This window comes from Neofelis nebulosa, chromosome X, assembly GCF_028018385.1.
Source record: "Neofelis nebulosa isolate mNeoNeb1 chromosome X, mNeoNeb1.pri, whole genome shotgun sequence".
In the NCBI taxonomy this organism is placed as follows: domain Eukaryota; kingdom Metazoa; phylum Chordata; class Mammalia; order Carnivora; family Felidae; genus Neofelis; species Neofelis nebulosa.
In genome coordinates this window covers 4,409,235-4,433,832 of record NC_080800.1, presented here as the reverse complement: position 1 = coordinate 4,433,832, position 24,598 = coordinate 4,409,235, and the positions used below count along the sequence as shown (strand labels likewise).

The following is a 24,598-nucleotide window of genomic DNA, read 5'->3' as shown; positions in this document are numbered from 1 at the left end:
ATTATATTTTATTTTTACTTGGAGGCAAAAACTGAAGTTTAAGTAGCTGCCAAGTTGTTGAGCTTGAAGGTGATGCTTTGTGTTTCCAGGGACATAATTGCTGTTGCACTGTGTGTACTTGTCTATTCACCTGATGCTCAAGTTGAAAATAAAGGCCATGGAAAGAACATGAAACTTGATCTCAGGAAAATTAGCTCTCCTGCTCACTGGCTGACAAATTGTGTGTGCCTCTCTGGATCCTGGTCTCAGGTCCTCAGTCTGGAAAGTAAGGGAGCTGGAGTTAGATCCTAAGAGTACTTCCCATTTCAAAATTCCCTGGCGTTACTTATCCACAGGAGGACATAAAAGAATGCCAGAAATAGGAAGCAAGATACAACAGGCCAAGTCTGTTTGTTGCCAAGCAGGTTTCTCTGGGTTTGTGAACACAGAGAAGAGGGCAGCAAAGAAATGGTTCCATGACAGGCAGCTGGGTGGCTCAGTTGGTTAAGTGTCCGACTTCAGCTCAGGTCATGATCTCACGGTTCGTGAGTTCGAGCCTATGCATTCGAGCCCTGACAGCTCAGAGCCTGGAACCTGCTTTGGATTCTGTGTCTCCCTCTCTCTCTGCCCCTCCCCCACTTACAATCTGTCTCTGTCTCTCTCAAAAATAAACATTACAGATATTTCAAAAAAAAGAAATGGTTCCATGAGAATTGAAACAAAGGAAATCCAGAGTCCTTCCAAGAACCTCGGAAAGCTGCATTCATCAGGACGCATGCACTTTTTTACATTCATAAAGACTCCATTTGAAGTAGAACTTGAAAATTGAGGGGAAAAAAGCCACGTTGAGTGATGTCAACCATCTGAATATTGTCAGTCTGATATGTAAAAACAAGTGTGATCAAATTTGTGTTACTCCTCCCACCCCAAGGCCTATCATATCCTTGTATGAAATGAGAAGAATATGAAATCGTTTCTCTAATTAGGCCAATTCACCTCAACAACCAACCAACATGTGCTGTGTGAGTCAACGCTCACGGAATTAGCAGTCTCGTAGGAGATACGGACCCAAAAGCAAAAATATTAAAAACATGTAAGGGACCCATATGTAATTGTAAGGCAATTACAATGGAGGTGATTAGCATATTGTATTTGTTTTATATTTCACAATTTTAGAAACAAACAGAAATAACAAATTTCTCACTGGTAATCTTAGCTATAGATATCTCTGCTGTCCTGACCAAAGCAATGGAAAACAACAAAGAGAAGGACAGTGTTAAAGTTCAGTTTCATGTTTGATGAAGTGAAGAAACACGCAAGTGATGAACCACGATGTATGAAGAAAGTCTCCTAATTTAAGTAAAACTTGGACAGTGTCAAGGGGGATGCCAGAGGAGGGGAGACACCTCCAATATGTTCTTCAGGGTGGGTGGCAAAGCCCAAAAGGCAAAACTTTGTTGGAAAAAAGCAAATCAGGGATGCCGAGGCAGGATGCAGAAAAGAAGCAGGGGGCACACGATTAGTCAAGGAATTGTGTGGTCGCCAGGTGGTTACAAGCGTGACGTGACAGAACAGAGTTTAAAGATGGTAGCAACTCTGCTCTGCTGATCATGCTGAGAAAAATGGGTGAGGTTTTCACGACTCACTCCCACAAAAATGACAGATGTTGAGATGAGGAGGCCCCCTACCAACTGTGAGTAAGGCTACATTATAATGCACAGTACTGATGGGCAAACATGCTTGGAGGCCATAAAAACAGGCATAGAGTGTCTAAGTTGTATATAACGGTACTCTGAAACACAATGGGAAAATACTATAGAAAAAAAATTAAAATATGGAAAAGGAGATTTGACAAGAAATGGCAAGGAGGGTCACATAACCAGGGAGGAATCTAAAACCTTCCATGCACCTGTTGGCGTTTTATAAGGAATTATCAGTTTCAGAGAGACAGGTAGCTTTCTTTTTAAAAAATGCGCAGGCACCAGGTGGCTCAGTTGGTGAAGCGTCCGATTTCTGTTCAGGTCATGATCTCGCAGTTTGTGAGTTTGAGCCCTGTGTCAGGCTCTGTGCGGACAGCTCAGAGCCTGGAAACTGCTTTGGATTCTATGTCACCCTCTCCCTGCCCTCCCTCTCTCCCTCCCTCCCTCCCTCTCTCTCTTTCTCTCTCTCAAAAATAAATAAACATTTAAAAATGTGTAACATGAAAATCAAAAATAAGGCGTTCATTTACATGTGGAGCAAGAACAGAGACTGGACAGGCAGTTTTCCAAAAGAGAAACATGACCGCACAATGGCAAATAATCCTAACGGATACAGCAAAGCTGACATTTCAACAGAGATTGTGATCATCACAAAGAAGCCATCTGAGTGAACTCAGAACATGAGCCAAATATGAGAGGATGGGCACAGAACCAATCCAGGAATATAAAGTCTTTGCAGAAATTTTTAAGAAAAGCGTTAAGAAGTCTTAAGCCCAGGGCACCTGGCTGGCTCAGTTGGTAGAGTATGCAAGTCTTGATCTTGGGGTCACGAGTTTCAGCCCCACATTAGGTGTAGAGTTACATTAAAAAAAGAGAATTAAATAATTAAGTAAAGCATTTAAAACTGTGAAAGATATCAGAAGAGCTTTTGAGTTCAACTGTATAGCTAGAAGAAGGAGAGAAGACCTCACTTAGTGTTCTATGGAATAGTCTAGCTAAAAAATATGAGGTCTTCACAGGTACTTCTCAGGGTTGACTGAAAACTATGCTCTAAATCTTTCTCCCACAGAGCCCAGGTAGTTACAGTTCTCATGAATTCTTTATGGCTGCCACTGTCCTTTCTGTCTGCCAATGTTCCTCTCACTTTCTTTTACCCAAAGCCACACTATAGTGTAAACAGTCATTTCTGTTTGCCAATTTAATGATAGTCCTGGAGAGAAGGATATATATTATTTTGTTGTTTAAGAGCTTGAGAAATCATCAGTAAGAGGAAATATATAGGCTATAATAAACTTGGGAAGTAAAAAGAAATGTCTCCACCCTATGGCATCTAACTACTTCTCCTTTACTCTGGAGTACTTCACATCTATCCACCTTCTCCAGACATTTGTCTCTTTAGGCAAACTTAACATTGTCTTTAATCCTTTTATGAAGTACTGATGGAGGAGTTTAAGAAGCAAATACCTGTTTTTTACTGACTTGTTCCCTCAAAAAGGCCACCAAATCCCAAGGGAGAACAATAGGTAGGAATTAGTTCTGCTCAAGGAACTGCTTGTACTCAAGTAATGGATATTTTGGGGGAACCCTCACAGCTTCTTGACAACAAGCTTAGTAGTTGCCCTCTGCAACACCAAATTTCCCTTGTATCCTTGCTTCTAAAATTATGTGATGGCTGTGGTCTTTTCACAACTCACCACAGTTAACTGCAATAACAAATTAGTCTTAACTTTAAATATTTCCTCCCATAATTCGTTTTTATTTTTATTTTTCTCTGTTTTCCATAATTATTTTCCATAATTGTTTCACATCCTCTTCCTTGTCTGATATTTTGACTACTAATCTCCTCAAATCAAACAAAACCAAACAAGCAGTTATTTGCAGAAAACCCCAGAATGGGATGATTGTGGCTGGCCAAACCAGCCAAAAGATGAAGAGAGCTACCAATAATTATGGTCTTTCATAATATCAGGGTGTTCCACAGACAGAACTTTAAATTCTAACTGTTTTGTCACCTAAGCAATGATAAGAACCATTGACTAATTCTTTCATAACAAGACAGAATATATCTTGGACTTTTATATTGCTTCCTCTGCTCTGTCCTTGAGAATAACTTGCACACAGGTAATTGTGAAACTAACATTTAGAAGAACATTAAAATCTCAAGGCTGTGAGGAGATTAGAAGGGGAAACCAGTTGTGGAGAAAGGTGTTCTAACTTTCAAATTTTGCTTCTCAAATTCATGAAAGAGGTCACCAGTTGTGTGGACTGATTATCACTGGCAATGTTGAGAAGTCATTTATAAGGAGCAGAGATTTCCATCCAGGAAATTGGAAGTGACCAAATGTTCTGATTTTTAAAAAACCAAGAAGAAGATGAATTGCACAAATGTGTGAGCAAGAAATGTGGGGTGTTTGACAATGTCAAATGCCATGAGGAGGTCTAGCAGGCATAGCGGAAGACACTGGATTTGATGATTAGAACTCACATGAGATCACCAACAAAGCAGTTTAGCTCTGAGAGAACATGAGCTTAATGTCATCCCTAAGGATAATTTGGAAATGGACTATTTTAAAGGCTGGTTGGTGAGCACTTAAATTAGAAAATGGAGGTCACCATGAGTCAGGGTGGGCTCATTATGAACAAATCATGCCAGACTAAAATCATTTCACTGGATTGATAAACTCGAGAAATGTGGTAGGCTTGAAGGATAGTATCTTCATTTGAGCAAAATTTTGACAAAGTTTTTTAATCATAGCTTTGAGAACTGGATGAAAATACAAATAAGGTCAGGTTAAACTTTTGAAATTAAAGATTAAGGGAGGGATGTCCAACTCTAGAGGATTGTTTCTCTTGGTCTCTCTCTCTTGTTTGCTCATTGGTCCTCTCCCATGGACATTTTAGTTAATGACTTGGATGAAGAAATGGATAGTCTGCTGATCAGGGTTACAAAGTAGGGGAAGCTGGGATGATTAGCTAATGGATTGAGTGATACACTTGAGACCAAAATAAGCCAGGGCTATTGCTGTGCTGGATTGATGAAATGAATCTAACAAGATGGAGACTGATATCAGCAAAATACGCAGTCAGATATGCCAGCCTCTCAAGTAACAACTTAAGGAGATAAGACTCAATAAATGTATAATAAAAATAACCAGACATTTTAATTGACTGTCAGGGCAATATGAGTCTTCGGTGTAATCCATCTAACAACAACAACAAGAAAAATTTCTCTAACTTCACACAATTACAATATAAATTATCTGTTGAACATGATGAAAGGAACCCTCACTTTAGGTGATTGCATTTGTTAGGATAATACAAAGCATGGTAACTTCTTAAAAATATTCCTTGATATTTACTTATGCACCTTTCCAATCAACAACAAAATTTGATAAACCATGTAACTTTTGGACAGGAAAAATTAATTTATTGGGTGTGTCATTAGAAACTCTACTGAGCAGATAACACCCACAGAGTTGTGCAGTTTTGTCCTAAGCACCCAATAATATGCTTCCAGAGACAGACATCTGTGGTAGTGAGGAACCAAAAAGTAGACACATGAACGAGTGGAAGAAAGATGAAAGAAAGCAAGCAAGAAAGCAAGAAAGAAAAGACACAAGGACCTAGTGGAGTTAGGGAGGGGAATGAGAATGAAAGAGGGATAGGGTAGGGAGACAGACCTGTACTTGAACCATTGAACCATCTTTGTTTTTTCCAATTCATATTAGTTAACATATAGTGTAGTATTGGTTTCAGGAGTAGAGCCCAGTGATTCAACACTTACATATAATACCCAGTGCTCATCCCAACAAGTGCCTTCTTATGCCCATCACCCGTTCAGTCCATGCCCATATCCAACACCCCTCCAGCAATCCTCAGTTTGTTCTCTGTATTTAAGAGTCTCTTATGGTTTGCCTCCCTCTCTGTTTTTATCTTATTTTCCCTTTGCTTCCCCTATGTTCACCTGTTGTGTTTCTTAAATTCCACATATGAGTGAAATCATATGTTTGTCTTTCTCTGACTGACTTATTTCACTTAACATAATGCACTCTAGTTCCGTCCACATTTTGCAAATGTCAGGATTTCATTCTTCTTGACCTCCAAGTAATATTCCATTGTGTATATACACACATCATATCTTATTATCTATTCATTGGTCAGTGAATATTTGAGCTCTTTCCACAATTTGGCTATTGTCCATAACATTGCTATAAACATTGGGGTGCACATGCCCCTTCAAATTGTCATTTTTTTGTGTCTTTTGGATAAATACCTAGTAGTGCAATCCCTGGGTCAAAAGATCTATTTTTGTTTTTTTGAGGAATGTCCGTACTGTTCTCCAGAGTGGCTTCACCAGTTTGCATTCCCACCAACAGTGCCAGAGTGTTCCCCATTTCTGCATATCCTTGCCAACATCTGTTGTTTCCCGAGTTGTTGATTTTAGCCATTCTGACAGGTGTGAAGAGATATCTCATTGTGGTTTTGATTTGTAATTCCCTGATGATGAGTGATGTTGGCATCTTTATGTGTCTGTTGGCCATCTGGATGTCTTCTTGGGAAAACTGTCTATTTGTGTCTTCTGCCCATTTTCTTCACCGGATTATTTGTTTGTTAGGTGTTGAGTTTGATAAGTTCTTTATAGATTTTAAATACTAACCCTTTATCAGATATGTCATTTGCATATATCTTCTCCCCTTCCATTCTTGATGATTCACATACTTGGGTGACTTTTCTATATTCTGTATGCAGACTTCTGAGTACAGTTAATGATGCCTCACATGCTGTAGCTAGAGTACTTTATCTCAGACAGAACCTTCCTCATTGCACACTGTGCTTTCCCTTTGTGGCATTTAACACAACAGTAAGTAACCATGTGAGTATTTATCCCTTTTCCCCTCTGGACACTAAGGTAGATCCATGGGAACATACACTATGTCGTTCTCTTTCGTCACTGTATTCTTAACACGTAGTATATAGGCATACATAAGCATGTGCTTAGCACTCTATAAACATATTTGAATTAATTTTCGAACATTGCTCTATAATTCAGTAACTCCTACAAGATGGAAATTTTTTAAACAGAAAATATAATGAAAAGAAAAATACATTTCATGTTAACATGTGAATGCACAGGCAACAAAGGAAAAATACATTCTCTCAAGGTAATACATGGAATGTTTATGAAAATTGAATGCTTAGTTCATAAAGCAGGTAATCAATAAATCTCATCAGGCTTGTATCATATGACTCACATTCTCTCTCCATAATGCATTAAGTTAGAAATGAAGAATAAAGAGTTAAGTAGAAAACCTCCATATTTTAGATTTTTAAAGCACATGTTTTAAAAAATTCATGGGTCAAAAAGAGATCATAATGGAACAGAAGATATAGATGAACAACAATAATACTATATACTTTAAAAAGGGGAGATACTATAGAGTAGTATCTAAAGGGAAATTTAAAATCTTAAGTGTTGATGTTAGAAGAGACAATAAGATGGACACCAATGAGTTGAACATGTAGCATAGGACATTAGAAAAAGAACAACAGATTAAACTTCACCAAAGTAGAATAAAATAGCAAGACTGGAAAACCTCTGGCAAGATTGATTAGGAAGGACATAAACAGAATATGAGAAAGAAATATACTATTAGAATAAAAAAAGAAAAAGGATAGAAACTGCCAAGATCAAGAAAATAATAAAATGATAGTGTTAATTTCACACCAATTAAAAAATGTAAATTTTCAAAATCCTAGAAAGTTATAACTGGCTCAAGAAGAAACATAAATTGTATTTATTTATTTATTTTTCAAAATTTTTTTTCAATGTTTCACTTATTTTTGAGAAAGAGAGAGAGAGACAGAGTATGAGCTGGGGAGGGCAGAGAAAGAAGGAGGCACAGAATCCAAAGCAGCCTTCATGCTCTGAGTTGTCAGCACATAGCCCAATGCGCAGCTCAGACTTGTGAACCACGAGATCATGACCTGAGCTGAAGTTGGATGCTCAACCAACTGAGCCACCCAGGCACCCCAATTTATTTATTTATTTATTTATTTATTTATTTATTTATTTATTTTTAAAGTGTATTTATTTAAGCAGTCTCTACACCTGACATGGGGCTCGAACTCATGACCCCAAGATCAAGAGCCGTACACTCTACCAACTCAGCCAGGGGCCCCAAGAAACAGATAAATTTTTAAAACTGAGCAGCGCCTGGGTGGCTCTGTCGGTTAAGCGTGGACTTCGGCTCAGGTCATGATCTTGCCCTGTGTGCTGACAGTTCAGAGCTTAGAGCCTGCTTCATATTCTGTGTCTCCCTCTCTCTCTGCTCCTCTGCCACTCACACTCTATCTCTGTCTCTGTCTCTCTGTCTCTCTCAAAACAATAAATATTAAAAAAAAATTTAAAAACTGAAAGACCTGTAACCACATGATTTTATACGTTGATTCTAGCAAGCTATCAACAAATAATTCCAAACCAATACAACTCTTCCAAAAACCAGAAAAATAAAAAACTTCTCTCAACTCATTTTATGAAGCTACCTAACTTTAATAACCAGGTTATCCAAGGAGAATAAATTTTATCAAATCTAAGAACAAACATCTCAAAATAATAACAAAATAATCTAACAATGTATAAAGAATAATAATTACATGGAATAATTGGGGTTATCTGAGAAATACAATGCTGAATTAATATTAGAAAGATCAATCTATTAATCACCAGATAAAAACCTATATAATCATTTTGATAGATTAAGAAAAAACAGTTGATAAAGTCAATATTCCTGACTTTTTCTTTTTCAAAGACGTCCTTACCAATTAGGGATAGAAAGCAACTTTCCTACCCTGATAAACATCATTTACAACAAAACCGACTTGAAATATAATTAATAGTGAAAAGGTAAATGTATTTTTGTTTAAGATCAGGAATAAGAATGCTTTTTATTACCATCTCCTTTCAGCTTTTTTATTGGAGGTACTAAAGTCCAGCTCAATAAAATAAGAAAAAAATCAAAATCTTTGAAGTTTATAAAGGAAGGAGCTGTTATCCTTCAGAGCTTATTCATTTTCTACCTAGAAAACTTCAAACCTCAAAGAATAGTTAGATAAATTGTTCAAACCAATGAGGTTTTACCAAGGTTGCAGGATACAACATAAATATTCACCATCACTTATTTATCAGTATAATGGCAATAATTAGAACATACATTTTTAGAAAATACCTTTCACAAAGGCACACAAATACAAGGAATTATTAATGAATAGAATAAAACTGGTGCAAAGACTTTTATAAGGAAATTGTAAACATACATTGAAAAATAATAAGATAAAAATAAATGAAGCATTAAATATAACTGATGCCAATGTTAGAGAGTGCCTTTCACCCTAAGGCCATTGGTCAGGACCAGTCAAAACTGCCTGGACCTTTAGTTAGTCCTGATCGGTCTGTAACTCCTGGTTTGCATCAGGAACCAGGAAATGCTATGGTCTGTCTCTACTAGAGATATCAAAGCAGGAGACTTGATGCTGTGCTTCATATTCCAGTAAAACGGTTCATAGAATATGTGCATTTGAAAACACATGTTAAAAAGGGATGCCTGTCTGGCTCAGTTGGTTAAGTGTCCAACTCTTGGTCTGGGCTCAGGTCCTGATTTCACAGATCCTGAGATCAAGCCCCCGCATCAGGCTCTGCACTGCCAGCCTGGAACTTGCTTAGGATTCTCTCTCTCTCTCTCTCTCTCTCTCTCTCTCTCTCTCTCTCTGCCCTTCCCCTTTCCGCATGTGCGCGCACTCTCTCTCAAAATAAATAAATAAACTTTAAAATGCATGTGAAACAATTATATTCTGGCTTCTCATGCAGGATCCAGCTATACAATCAATTTATTTTAATTGATTTTATTTTTTTGAGAGAGCAAGTGAGCGAGCACAAGCACGGAAGGGCAGAGGGAGAAGGAGAGAAAGAATCTTAAGCAGTCTCCACGTCCAGCTTGGAACCCGAGTGAGGCTCAGCCTCACAACCATGAGATCGCAATCATGACTTGAGTCAAAATCAAGAGTTGGACACTTAGCCAGTTGAGCCACCTAGGTGCCCCAGTACACAATCAAGTTTTTAAGCAAAGAAGTATCTCATCCATGATGAATTTGGTGACATTATTTTTTGTTAATGTATATTCCCCCTTGTATTCCATTCCTTAAATATGCCTTTTGCGCCTATAACATGACTCCCATTATAGTTGTATGCCTCTGTCTATTTCCAAAGTGGTAGCAGCTTGCTTCATGTTTATTTTTTATCTACAGGGATTTGGGGGAACAAACTTACCCAACATCTAGAACACTACAATTGGGGAGGGAGGGAGACAAACCGTAAGAAACTCTTGAATACAAAGAATAATCTGAGGGTTGATGGCGGTTGGGGGAGAGGGGAAAATGGGTGATGGGCACTGAGGAGGGCACTTGTTGGGATGGGCACTGGGTGTTGTATGTGAGCAGTGAACCACGGGAATCTGCCCCCAAAAACCAAGAGCGCACTTTACGTACCGTATGTTAGTCAACTTGACTATAAATTATATTAAAAAGGAAAAGAACTAAGCAAAATAAAAGAAGGTACTTCCTACTGACCCTACATTGTGTTTATGTTGAAATATTTTAATTATAGTATATTGATTTGTTCTATCAAATGCTTACTGATTTAGCTGCAAGGAGACATAATTTGGAAGATAACATGCATACAATGCACTGTCAGATAACATGACACAAATTATTATAACATTATATTTTATACATTATTACATTATTTAACACTAAATATTCGATGATAGAATATTAATCTAGAAGCAAATCACAGCCATGATTCTGGAGGTTTTATGTCTTATCTAATGATTGCTTATCTTCTGCTTGTTCCATCATATGTGACCATGAACGTGTCTGTTTTGAGCTTCTCCAGATCTTTAACAAGCAGTCCTATTTAGCATTGTTCTGAGGTCTAAGCCTGGACATCTAAAGTTCAGAGTTCATGAGGTTGGTGAATGGACTTGGTAATGCAAAGTGCACACAGTTCTCTCAAGAGACAGGAAACCAAGATTGTGAAATACAGTTCACATTTTCTTCTGTATCAGAATTCTTACCTTATGCTCCTGGTGACTTCTTAGTACTGTCATGACTGATCATCACAATCCATAAAAATATTCTTTGGCTAATATGGTCCAGAATTGATTCTGGAAAGGTTTTTTTTTTTTTTTTTTTTCTTCTTCTTCTTTTGGTTTGTTATATCTTCTTTGGTTGTTGTTATTGTTGTTGTTTTAATCTAAGAGAATCATGTCATGTGATTTAATGTAAGAGAATTATTATCATTCATAATCTGTCTTTGTTTAAACATCCTTACCAACATCGGACCTACATTGAGTCAATTAATGCTGTTTTCTCATCTGTTAATGGTGATTTAAATCTGGACTATGATAAAAATTTATTAAAAATAAGTTAAGACTAAAATTAAACTAGTGGCTATTTTATTTATTCCAAAATGTTAATGACACAGGGAAAAACAAATCCATGTTTCCGTTGTTGATTCACATTCTTCTGTCTTTTCTTTCAGAAAGAACTTTGCATGGTGTTGCCCCCTGAAGATGGAATTCAGCATCAGAACCAGCTTGGTCTCCCTCAAAGAAACCATTGACGTGCAAAAGACCTCTAGGATGTAGCATTTCATCATATACTAGGGCTGCAGTGCACTCTGCAGAATTGGACTTGAAAAATGAAGAAGGTAGATGGAGGTTATAGTAAATTTCTGTCGCACTAAAAGTTTCCTGATCCCACGGCCGTGGGGTTTGTTGGAATGTTGCGTGTCCTTGAAGCACTGGTCACCAGGCTTGTGGGGCTGGAACACATGGAGAACTCATTTTGCTACGACAGGAGGTTGCCAGGCCCTGGAACCCAAACAGGCGTCCAGAAGTACTTTGACATCTTTCTCCCACATCCATGGTCACCATATTGCAAAATGGTGGTCCCACATTCATATTCTCCTCCTGGATCCCATGATGTTTTCATCATGCTGACGTTCTTTGCCATGCTGCAGCTTTTCATGGCCTGGGACGATTGAGGGCCTCAGCATTGTAGCATCAGTTAGTAGAGACTCTTTCTCCCTGCCTTTGGTTTATCAAATGACTGACTCAGGAGCAGCGGCACATGGACCCCCAAGCAAAGGTCTCAGGTGGCAATCCCTGGAATGTTCTTGTTTCGATGGTCCTGAGAGTTTGCAATTAGGTTTATATACCTTGCCTTAATGACTGAAGTGTCCAAAATCATAAATTCAAACCGTAATGGAAGAAAATAATAATTTATCTCATGACTGCAGTAAACATAGTCCGATGTCTCAGATTTATCCCACTGATTATTCTTTAAACCAGAAAAGATATGTATCAACATAGAAATGGTCTTTTTTATGGGGAGCCAATTCCATGACTGTATGTACCATTGATTCTTGGTCACTGATGCCACTTTCCTATTCGTGGGACAAGGATGTTTTCCACAAAGCTCTCCCCTATAAGCTAATGGCAGCTGATGCCTGAGCATCTGCATCTGGAAGTCTTGATATGAAAGTTTCTACCCCTCTTAGATGAGAGGTGGCCTGTGGTCCCCACAATGGGATCCAATTCTTTCTGCCCATTCATGGAGTGACTTGGAGAACAGAAAGCTGGTTTGCTGAAGGACCACTCAGTAGAGAGGTAAGGAACTCATTTGTTTAAATGTAAGCTTAACTATGTCAAATATAGAAAAGCATGTGGGAAGATTTCTTTTACAGAGCACATTTCTGTTGCCTAGGATATGAATCTTTAAAGTCTTTCTAAGTAGTGATTGGAATTTACAAACAGAATCTTCCCTATGTTGCATGGCTCCATGTTTGAAATGCCTTTTGACTCAGTAATTATTTTGTTTGTATTCCATGCTCAGACAATCAGAGGGGATGCTTTTCACCTTGATATTTTGGCTCCTAGAATGGTAGGTAGGTACATGAGAAGCTTTCATTTTCATCCCAGGGATGTAATGTAGGGTGGAAATCTCTAAATAAGCAGTAGTAGGATGTCCCTTTGTTGCCACATTCTTCTTTTAATGAAACCCGGATTCAGAATTCTATGAGGAAGTAGCTGAGAGAATGATGTTTAACCTTCTTTCAAAAGGACTATTCTCAAGTCTCCTTGAGGGTATTTATGCCCAGGATTATACCAGGAGCTGCTGTGCACAGCTTCAGAGGCTTCAGTTGTAGCCTACATAAATGGATTCACCAAGCCATGCCATTAACTTGGACCACCATCGTGTCAGTGATGTGACCTTGACCCTTGTAGGGGACGAATCTAGAAGTTTCTCTGACATGTATTGACCCCGTTCATCCTAAAAGTTTTCTCTCTTTTCCTCTAGTCTAACTTTATGGCTAAAAAGTTTGGCTTGTTAACTTAGCATCTAAATTAGATCTTAAAAAATCTGAGATTGGAGCCACATGGCGAGTGCTGGTTATTTCCTTCTTGGAAAAGACGAATAATTGTTCTCATGGGCAAATTCATTTTATTTGTATTTATTTATTTTTTTAATAGGAAGTCGTTTTTTATTTTTATTTTTTAGCATTTATTTTTGAGAGAGAGACACACAGAGATACAGCGCAAGTAGGGGAGGGGCAGAGAGAGAGGGCAACACAGAATCTGAAGCAGCCTCCAGGCTCTGAGCTGTCAGCACAGACAGCTGACATGGGGCTCGAACCCACAAACTGTGAGATCATGACCTGAGCCCGCATCAGACACTGAACCAACTGAGCCACCCAGGCACCCCGGGCAATTTCATTTTTTTATTTTTTTTATTTTTTTTATTTTTTAAAATTTTTTTTTTTTTTTTTTTTTTTTTTTTTGGGACAGAGAGAGGCAGAGCATGAACAGGGGAGGGGCAGAGAGAGAGGGAGACACAGAATCGGAAACAGGCTCCAGGCTCCGAGCCATCAGCCCAGAGCCTGACGCGGGGCTCGAACTCACGGACCGCGAGATCGTGACCTGGCTGAAGTCGGACGCCCAACCGACTGCGCCACCCAGGCGCCCCCGGGCAATTTCATTTTAGAAGACGCATGCAAAGAGGCCCAACACATGTGGCCAAATGGAAGTCCAGTCTATTCGGCATGCCACCATATCCCCCCCCAGATGTATCATTTCTTCTCTGAAGTTTGTTGGAGGCCAGTGTCTGTCCATCTTTTGGCCCACTTCCCACCAATAGGGGTCCTCAAAATTATTTTTTCTGCCAAAAGGGAATATGTATTTCCAGAGGTCTTTTGCACCTACCTTCATGCATTTTACACTATTTCACAACACAGCGTAATTATTGTATAAACTTTTAGTTTTAAATGGCATCATACCTTGCAATACCTCATTTCAGAAAATGGCGGCTCCATTGCTATGTTAAGTCACAAATCTATTAATAAGAGCTACAGGTATTTAGAAGAGAACTTTAAAATGACATATATTTTTTTTCATTCAGATTTGCTTAAACAGAGGAGAGTACTCTGTGTTTAGAGGCATGATTACCCTTCAATGTTATCAGACACAATAGATTGTGTCCCACAGTTGCACTAGGATTTAGAGGCTAATGAGCTTTTGCAAAGAGATCTATTCTAAAGAGCAGGTGAAGCCGGACTTCACTGCTAGGATGGACCTCCCACGGGGATGTTTCTTCATACCCTCCTTGGTGGCGGTGACCAAGAGAGTGTCAGCCGTGATGCAGCTGCTGAGAGACAATGACACGTGTGGGCTTGGTGGATATGGATCACCAGGCTGTCCTGCTGTCTGCAGACAATGAGATGCAATTCACACATCCATTTCAAGACCAGATGTCTTTGGGGGAAATTTGTGTGAGCAGCATGGTTTATAATCCTACATCTCACCCTTTGCGTGCTGTTCCAGCCATACATACCGGCTCTGCTCACCTGGACTCCAAGGCCTTCTCATCACAGATGCTTTAGGAACACAGCTGTCTATTGGAGCCCCACAGTGGGTTTAAGAAAGACAGTCAGTATATTTGGGGGAGTTGCTCATCTCAGTAAATCCTGGCCATGAGTCAACGACGTTGGCCAGCACTGTGATATGTGAGCAGAATTTTGGTGACGACGAAGGGTAGTCTATTGGACATACAAGGCATAAAAGAGACGGAATCTGATCACCACTTACCCTCCACACCTTAGACACAGCCCCATATTAAGCCAGCCAGCCCCAGACTTAAGGGTTGACGAATAAATCAATCTTCTTTCCACAGAGGATGGGTTGGAAGCACCATTGATCTCAAGATCATAGACTCCAAGCTATGGTCAGGAGATTCACACCTGCCTGCCTCTGAATGTTAAAACCACGTTTGAAGCTCCACATTGGAGCTCTGTTGTGGAGGAGTGAGAGAAGTCAGCTCCTCATACGTGTGGGGATCTTCATGGTGAGGTTTCTCCTTCACGCTCTGCTCCCGTATGGTCACATGGGACATCCAGGTGAAACTCATGCTTCCAATATCAGTGAAGCCTCTCTCTTATTTTGTCTCCTACAGAAGCCAAATTTCAGACTGGATTATTGAATCAATGCCCATATCCTTGGTTTTGCCGAAAAACTGCAGTCTTGGCTTTCTGTGGGGTCAGTCTTGGTTGGCCTCCAGTGATCCATTTAGCAATACATAACTAACATACTGTTGAACCTACTAGATGGGTAACGCAGGGACAATTTGTTTTTCCTCTCTATTTCTTGGTTTCTTCATCCTTTTTTTTTCTAAAAGTTTATTTATTTATTTTGAGGGAGGGGAGGGGCAGAGAGAGAGAGAGGGAGAGAATCCCGCATAGAGCCCAGTGTGGGGCTTCAACTCATGAACCATGAGATCACGACCTGAGCCAAAACCAAGAGTCAGACCAACTGAGCCACCCAGGCGCTCCCAGTTTCCTCATCTTTCAAACTGAGATAATAATGGCTACCTCAGGGACTGTGGATGGTCCCTTCCAGAAAGTCTGGAATCCCCCAAATATGTAAAGTGAGATTTTCCCAGGGAACTCAGAAGAAGGACCCTCTGCCTAAGAGTTTGCATGCCACTTGTCTTGAAACTAGAGCTTTTCCTTGGTTCCAGGGTAAAGCAACCCAAACCTCAAAGGACCCCACCCAGAATGCAGAGTTTATTCATCCACGGATGTCAGGTGAGAACACATGCAGAATTACAATGATCTCAGGCCATGATAACATCTTCACAAACACCTGGAGATCCTCCTGATACTCCCCAGTACAGGGAAATAGCTATTCTCTGTAAGTGTGAGAGTTTTGGGAAGCACAGTTCTCGTAACCTGTCATTGAACTTGGATAGTTCTTACCCCTTACTGTACATCAGCATGACACGGACAGATTTTCTCAACATTCTTATCTTGAGGCTGTACCCCTGGTTAGTAACAACAGTGTTTCTGGGGTGGGACTGCGGCAGCAGTATTTGTAAAGATTCCTGGGTGATTCCGCTGTGCAGTGCAGGCTGAGACCATGGACTAGGGCTGTCCACGTCCCTTCCTTCCTGGGAGGTGAGCCCATCTGGTCATCGCAACTGCATCTCTCAAAGCCTGGGTCCCTAGCGCCCAGGCTCCTGACCCAACCTCTAACTGCTCTTCTCCTTCTGGGACATGTGTACCACAGTGAACAAACACCTCCACTTTCTCAACCCTTCTTCTATTCTTGGTTTTTCCCTGGGGCCACCACTGCCCTACAGTGCTCCCCCGGGGACAGCCATTGATGTGTACCTTGAGCCCTTTAGGGGAGTAGCACTCATCAAATTCTTGGTCTTCTCACTTCAAGATCTGTTGGTCATTCCTCTCCAGCCACCTCCACAGCCACGCCTTGCGTCTCGTCTTTATGCCATACTAACACCTGCCTGAAATCCCCACTGCACTGAATCCTCTCTCCGACTTACACTTTCTGTACAATTCCCTTTGGATGAATCCTTCTCTTGGGAAAGCTTTCCTCTTTGTCTTTCTTGGCCTCACATGTCCCCTGTCTTGTTTATCTTCTTCATCCTCTGGCTGATCTTCAGCTGTGTCCTTCGGGGCTCCTCCCCTTGTGTCTCCCCATTAAAGGTTGTTCTCATTTTCAACCCTTATTTTGGGCAGCTCCATCCAATCCATCCTTCAAAGACAGCATTAAGTGGTCCTCATGCTATACATGCTCCTAGCACCTGATGCTTTGGTGAGACCCATCACAGAGCATTCACATTGTGTATTTACTTCTGGTTCTTCCCACCTAAATTGGTTCTCTAGAGAAACAGAACCAATAGGATATCCCTAGAGATAGATAGAGAGATAGAGATAAAGATAGAGGTAGAGACAGAGATAGAGATAGACTTAGAGATAGAGATAGATACAGATAGATATAGACATAGATATAGACACAGATATAGATATATACATACATAGGTATATATACCTATCCATCTATAGATCTATTTATTTATAGAAAGAGAGATCTCTGTAAATAGATACATAGGTATATCCAATAGATCTTTATCTATACAATAGATAATTATAATTCTATTAGGTATATCTATTTATCATCTATCTAGACACATCTGTCTCTGTCTCTGTAAATAGCTGTATTGTTATCTCTGTCTCTCTTTCTCTCACTATTGAATTATTTTAAGGAATTGGCTCAAGTGATTGTACAGGCTGGCAAGCCCCCAAATCTGCAGGGCCGACGAGAAGGCTGGAAATTCAGCAGGGATTCTATGTTGCAGTCTTGAAAAGGAATTGCTTCTTCTTTGGGAAACTTCAGTCTTTGCTCCTGAGTCCTTCAAATGATTAAATAAGACCCATCCCCAACCCCCAACCACTCCCCATCCATCCACATTATGGAGGGTAATCTGTTTTACTCAGTCTACCAACTTAAATGTACTCACATCTAAAACATATGTTCGCAACAACATGAAGACGAGTGTTTAGCCAAACAACTGGGCATCATAGCCTAGTCCAACATAAATTTCCTCACACCACCTATCTCAAATATGGAATGGATGTGGTACCTGGCCCTGTGTAAGTAATTCTTTTGTGTATAACTCCTCTATAACATTAAAAATAGCGGTGATCAGTATAGGTATTGAGTTTATACTCTGTACATAGACTATCTATATAGACTATGGACATCCGCTAAAAAATGGTTTCTTAGCTTTTGCTCACAATATTCTGTTTAATCTTCACCCCTAACTTGGACGTAAGTAGTTCAGTTCTGTATGATATGGCTGGACTCAAAAAGCTTGATTTGTAAACCAAATGGATGTAATCAATGAGATACAAGACTAGGGTTTAAATCTAGGTCTCCTGGCTTCTAATCTTATCTCCCAAATTCTAACACCTTCCTCTCTTCCCGTATTTATATTAGTATGAGGTTATGATCGTGTGCTCAGATGTAAGAGAAATGTATCTTTTCTGTGTCTCTTGAACCATTTCTCTAAATGAGTATTTATGAACAATCTTTCTCCTCTCAAGCATGTAAAAAAAAATTCCAAGGGTTGCATTAAGCCTGTTATAACCCAGAGCCTCTCTCTTGACCCCAGCTGCCTCTTGTTTTAAAACAATACTTGGAAGAAAATAAATTGTTAGCTCTCGTGGCAGAGCCTTTATGCCAGGCTTTAGGGGATCATTACCATAATATTATGCGTCAGGAAGCAATTTTCCAAATGACACTTCAGTGACCCCAAAGAGCCTTAAATCAAAAAGAGAGCCTTGGATTCTATTTAGTGCAAAAACGGTCATTGACTTCTGTTTTTTAAAATAATCAAGCAGATATCACACAGAGGACAAAGTTATTGAGCTTTCCATTCTTTGGACCGTTGTCTGGGTCCAAGTAGATATGATCATTTTGCTGGTCGAGGTGCTAAATTTGGGTTGTATTAGGAAGGGATGGGGGGAAAGACTTAGAAATGTGTCATCCTCTGGCATGGTAGTCGAGAATTCTTAACTGGAATATTCATAAAACTGGAAGATAAATGTCTAGGGAGAATGGACCATGTCTTTTTCAATGTTTTATGCCCGTCTGCTTGATCTGTGCCTCGTTCCAAACACCAAGGAGCCCAAGACCCAGTTCTCAAACTGAGTTATCAAACTTCCCCAAAGTAGAGACTGAGGTCTTTCAGTAACAATTTGGTTTTCCTCTTTATTCAATAGCTTAGTTCTCCCAAATGCACATAAAATGGTCTTTTCTCATGCAGTTTCCAATACGCTTTCCAGAAAATAAGATGTACGTGAATGTCATGTCAATTGAAAGAGCCTTTGACTAGGAGTATTATGGTCACTAGAGAATAATCACTTGCTATGTATATTATGCAAAAGACTTTGTCTAAAGCACTCTTGTTTGTAAATAAAGCCCTTCAATGCCTATAATACAGGTGTAGGTCCACCATTCACTTCCTAGAATACAGTTCTTGATAAAGTACCAGAATAGGCACGCTAACGTGAGCCACTTGTTTATTTAACGTGAGCCTGGTTGGAACAATTGTGTTTGTTTGTAGGAAAATGGGACAGATGATGAACCTTGGCAAAGAGTCCCCAAATATTCAGTTCCTCCTTCACATAGAGTCAAGTTTTCCGGAGACTGAAGTGATGGCTGTCAAACCTGCTTCTTTCCTTGGAACAGCCCACAAAACATAGGACAGAAAGGGATTGAAACCATCAACCCAAATGACTACCCTGGAGGAACACTGGTGTGCACATTACGTAGGACTTACAGCCATCATCCTTGTCGCTGTGGGGTGGAAAAACCTAGCTAGAAATGCACTGATAAACAGCCAGCACTTCAAGAAAAAATTCCAAATAGAAACTCAGTAAGACAGAAGGGCTCTGGGCACAGATCAGCTGGAGAAAGAGAAGAAGGTGTCAAGAGCAGAACCCAGCCAGTCCAGATGGGACATGGCTCCCTGTATACCTTGCCCAAGCATTGCTCAGCGGGCATGCGAGACTTCAAGGTGTCTCCTTTGTAACCCACTGTGTTACAGAAAGTCATAGTTCTCTTTATAGACCATCGGCTGCATCATCACCAAAAAAAGTCCTTTTACCTTCTTCCAAAAGTAGCAAGTCCAACAGCTTCTCCAAGGAGTGTTGTGTTCTGAGGATCTGATTCCTGGTGGTAAATTCAACTCGTTACAAGAAAACAGAGGATGAAAGGAGCTCCACAGATGAAGCAAAGAGATGTCTTGAAAAATCGACTCCATCAGCGTTGAGGAGAGTAGGCCAGCATAGAAACTAACGATGGTGTTGCCAGGAACCACTTGTCAGTTAGGTCCTGAGAACCCCATGTGTGTTTGGGTGTCAAAACACAAAACAAATGAAAACAAAGAAACAGAAACCAAACGCAGACTTAGTCAGGAGAGAGTTTTATTCCAAAGGATTATTGGAAGTGTGGGGAAAGCCACTAGGGACATAGCGTCCATGGAGCTTGAGAGAATACTCTGTCTACAAGGTCAGCAAGGACACTTAGGCAAAAGGGGATTTAAAAAGATTTTTAATGTTTATTTTTGAGAGAGAGAGAGAGAGAGAGAGACAGAAACAGAGAGAGACAGAGCTTGGGGAAGGGCCAGAGAGAGAGGGAGACACAGAATCCGAAGCAGGCTCCAGGCTCCGAGCTGTCAGCACAGAGCCCGATGCGGGGCTGGAACCCACGAACCATGAAATCATGACCTGAGCTGAAGTCAGACACTCAACCGACTGAGCCACCCAGGTGCCCCAAAAGGGGATTTTCTCTTGTAGAGAAGAGTAGTCATGACTGTCATAACCCACAACTCTAGAAGGATCTGGGCATGGGAAATGTAATGAAAGGTGGCACAATCCAATGGTAGACCAGAACTTGGGTTTCCCCCTGAGCCAGCCTGTCCTGAGGAGAAGCTGTTCTGTCTCAGGCTGAGCGTGCCAAATAAAAACAATCTCAGTAGAAAATTCAGGGCCTCGGGAGAAGGAGAGAAGCTGAACTAAAGTTTGCTTAGCAAAGATTTTTGTTGCAGTGGATGAGTGGGAACAAGCCATTCAGTGAACCATTGAGGAGGCAAAGAATGGGAATCTGAAGAGTGTGTGTCTGGCTCGTCTAGGTGAACAAGCAGGCGTCTGTGAACTTATCTAACTCACGCGAGGGAGGGTGGTTCTTCCCAGTCAGCGGCTTTCCAGAACAGAGAGGGTGGGGCAATTTCTTAACCTTCCCCATTTTCCAGGATCACGGGGTTCAGGTAGATTTCAACATTGTCCTGGGTGTAACCCTGTGGAAGGGTCTTGGGGGAAACATTAGTTTCAACGCTCAGCCTCCTGGCCACTCAGGCTCCATGGACTCAGCATATAAAGAAGGAAGATGACTGTGAACGGAAGGAATGTTTCGTGGAATCCCGTTTCATGGGATGGCGTTGGTGCCATGGGTATGGTCGCTACAGCTTTTCTTGGTCATGTGGCTCTGGGAATCATGACGCACTCTGGAGTCTCCAGGAAGGAGCCCTGGAGGCCTCTTCCTTGGCCCATTGGAACAAGCTCACTGCACACCCCTTAGAAAGGATTTCTTTTCTTAATAGCAGCTTCCTTGAGATGGAACTCACATGCCATTCAGTTCACCGACCTAAATTCCACAACGTTTTCAACAGATTCAGGCTTGTGCATTACCACAATTTTAGAACATTTCCTTTCTGAAAGTAAACCCCATAACCATCAGCAGCCACTCCCTATTCCACCCTCTGCCAGCACGTGGCAGTCACCAGTCTGCTTTCTTTTGATAGGTTTGGCTTCTCTGGACATCTGACGTAAATGGACTCTACAACGTGACCTTTTGTGTCTGGCTTCTTTCACTGCGTGTGATGTCTTTGAGGTTCAGCCACATGTAGCATGTGTCAGAATTTCATTGTTTTTTTTATGGCCAGATAATGTTCTGCTATGTGAATAGAACACATTTTGATGATCCGTTCATCACGTGGTGGACATTTGGGATTTTTCCATGTTTTGGCTATTATGAACAGTGCTACTGTGAACATTCATGTATGAGTTCTTATGCAGACAAACGTTTTCTTCTTGGACAAATGCCTTCATTTCTACAAGACTCTCATGACCACCAGGGGCCACCCACTATTAGAGGATGGATCCCAATAGGTACCTCCTTACAAGTACCTATAGAATCCAGGATTCTGGGCAGAACCAAATATGCAGCAGCTACCCCCTACCCTTACACTCTTGCCATGGCTCATTCTGTCTGCATGTCCCATTGCTTAGATTTGCACTGAAAGTATTAGTTAGCCCTTTGGGTCAATCATGCTCTCAAGAGATGAAAAGCCCATTTCCTCCTGGAGGAAAACATGGGCAGTTAGAGTGTTGGCCCAAACAGCGATGGCTATATCCCCTCTCAAAAAGATATTTGCAGTGAGCAAGCAGTCCAGTTGATTCAATGATACTTTGATTAAGTCATGGCATTCAAGCAGTGATGGATAGAGAGAAGGTACAGCATTTGGGTCAGAAGAACTTGGTTCAGTCCTATTCAGGCTCCTTCTTAGCTGTGGAAGAGACTGCCCACCCCTTCTTCCGTATGCCCAGCTCTGCCCATTTCCAGTCTCCTAATGGGTAGATGTCCCCAGGTGACCAGGCCCCCCCAGAAGTGAGCAGAAGTGGATGTACCAGGTGTGACTGTGGATGTCTGTCACAGGATCCACCCCTCTGCACTTCCTTCCAGCTGACTGTAAAGCTGATGCCCAGAGGGACCCTGCAAGATGTGGGCTGAAGACAACAGAAGCATGACAGCTTGGATCCCCAAATGACTGTGTGGACCAGAGACTTCCACTGCCCCATGGCACAAGCCCTACACTGTGCATGAGAGTGACCACGTCTGAGCCACCACGTTAGGTCCATTTGTAACTGCAGCTTACCTACTCTAAAGCACCACCTCTGGTAAGTGATATTTCTCCCTGGAATCTCATCTGTCAGGGATGATAGCTGTGCCAATACCTTCTCTTCTTTGGGGAGTAAATTAAGCAATGCATGTCACCAGCTCTATAGGTGTACGTTGTAGTCAAAACATCTATTGTTGGAATTAACATTGACTAGAAATCATTGCTTATCAGTCATAGCTGAAGCTGTAGATTTACTCACACAGAGTGGGGCTAGAGATGTAGCTTTTAGAAAATGTGGAAGGAGACCCACAATCATCATCTAAAGGCTAATTTCCAGAACTCTTACTATGGGCTTTGTAAGGAACAGAAAAAACTTAAACATAAAACCAAAACAATCCTTTGCAACAGACCTGGGACAATTGAAAGAAACGTTCCCACCAGGGGCATTTCACGGCATAGGTTTTCATCTTTGAGAGACTGTGATCATTTAGACATTTGGTCAGAGACATGTTTAACAAAATACGAGCTTTCCAAAGTGACTATGTTATGTCGAAGAGGAGTTCGGGTGGCAGAAATAATAGAATCTAATCTAAACACAGGACCTTCTGGAATTGTATAGCAAAGATTTGATGAAAACTAGACAGAACCATGTGACATTAATACCTGCAGCTGTTTGTGCCTGGAATTTATTGTGTGTGAATGCTCTGTCATACATAGGAGTATAGCATTGGCATCAAACACGTTTTATGGAATTAGTGAGAACATTCTGTTATTTTGTTTGACAAGAACACGTTTGTTCTTTTATATGACTTTTAAAAATATTTTTGGGGGAGTGCATGCAAGTGAGGCAGGGGCAGAGAGAGGGAGAGGGAGAATCTCAGGTTGGATCTGGGCTGCCAACACAGAGCCCGACGTGGGGCTCGAACTCACGAATCGTGAGATCATGAACCATGAGATCATGACCTGAGCCGAAACCGATGGTCGGGTGCTTAACTGACTGAGCCACCCAGGCACCCCCTTATTTGACTTTTTAGAAAGAGACCTCGCAGAGGCATACCCTACCAAATTAAAACAGTGGTCCAGCTATGTAGACTGACATCTCTACCAGTGGTTAAAATGCCACCTCACACCACAGAGAATGGATTTTTTGAGCTCGACAGCAGGCCTTTTATGAGTTCTCAATACATGCAAAACTATAATAATTGTTTCTACTTGCTCCCTCTTTCAGAGTCATTAATTGATTTTCCTTATTGTATTCAAATTACAGACTATATTTAAAAATGTTTTATTAATTGCCAGCATACTCCAGGCTCCTTGGCAGTGTGTTTCCACTCCGCAGAAGTTGTTGCTTGTTTTTGTATTATTTATGAAGGGTATGTTTATTCTTCCTTAGCATAAAGAGTACTTCTTCCAAGTGCCAGATCGCTCTCAGGAATAATGATGTTGTGTTGATACAGAGAAGGGGAACGAGCCTTCGGCTCCTGGGTCTGTCCTTGGGTCTCTCACTTACTAATTGGGTCGCCTTGGAAACTCAACTTAAACTCTCTGTGTGTCACTTTTCTTGTTTATAAAAAGAGAATGGTAATCACAGTGTCCCCTTCATCGGGTTGCAGTCGGGACCAAGGAGATTAACAGAACCATTCTTGGCTCCATTGTAAACGTTCAATAATTGTGTTATTTTTATTGTTAAGCTTTGGTGCTCAGGTGGTTGCTTTATTCATGACATGATTCTGTACCACCTCCCTTGTGGTAGAGATGGTGCTGGTTTCTTGCAAACGTAGAGATCGTTACAAGGAAGCTTGGGTGAGCTTCACACTTGGCGGGGAGGAGGCACCACGACCTCCATTCAGTGTTGTTGTGTTTACAGTCGAAGTCACTTCAGAAAATGCTGGTGTCAAAGTATGGAGTTCTCAGTTAAGACTGAGAAAGGTATGCCTTCACGGAGGGGTTGCTTTCATTTCTTTGGACTTTTTCTTTTCTAATTGTGCTGTCTCCCTCCCGTGAAAGTTTAATGCCATAGTTACACAGTGCCTCTGGTTTTGTACTAC

The 24,598-nt window shown here is 40.9% G+C and overlaps 1 protein-coding gene across 4 annotated transcripts in view; it reads left to right on the top strand.

Moving 5' to 3' along the window:
• Nucleotides 1-24,598, top strand: part of PUDP (pseudouridine 5'-phosphatase) — a 665,979-nt gene that overhangs the window by 159,337 nt on the left and 482,044 nt on the right. For all 4 annotated transcript variants that reach the window (XR_009257299.1, XR_009257300.1, XR_009257301.1 and 1 more), the window contains exons 4-5: nucleotides 11,275-12,403; nucleotides 22,394-22,608. The gene's annotated coding sequence lies outside the window, so the exon portion shown is untranslated. The remainder of the gene's footprint in view (nucleotides 1-11,274; nucleotides 12,404-22,393; nucleotides 22,609-24,598) is intronic.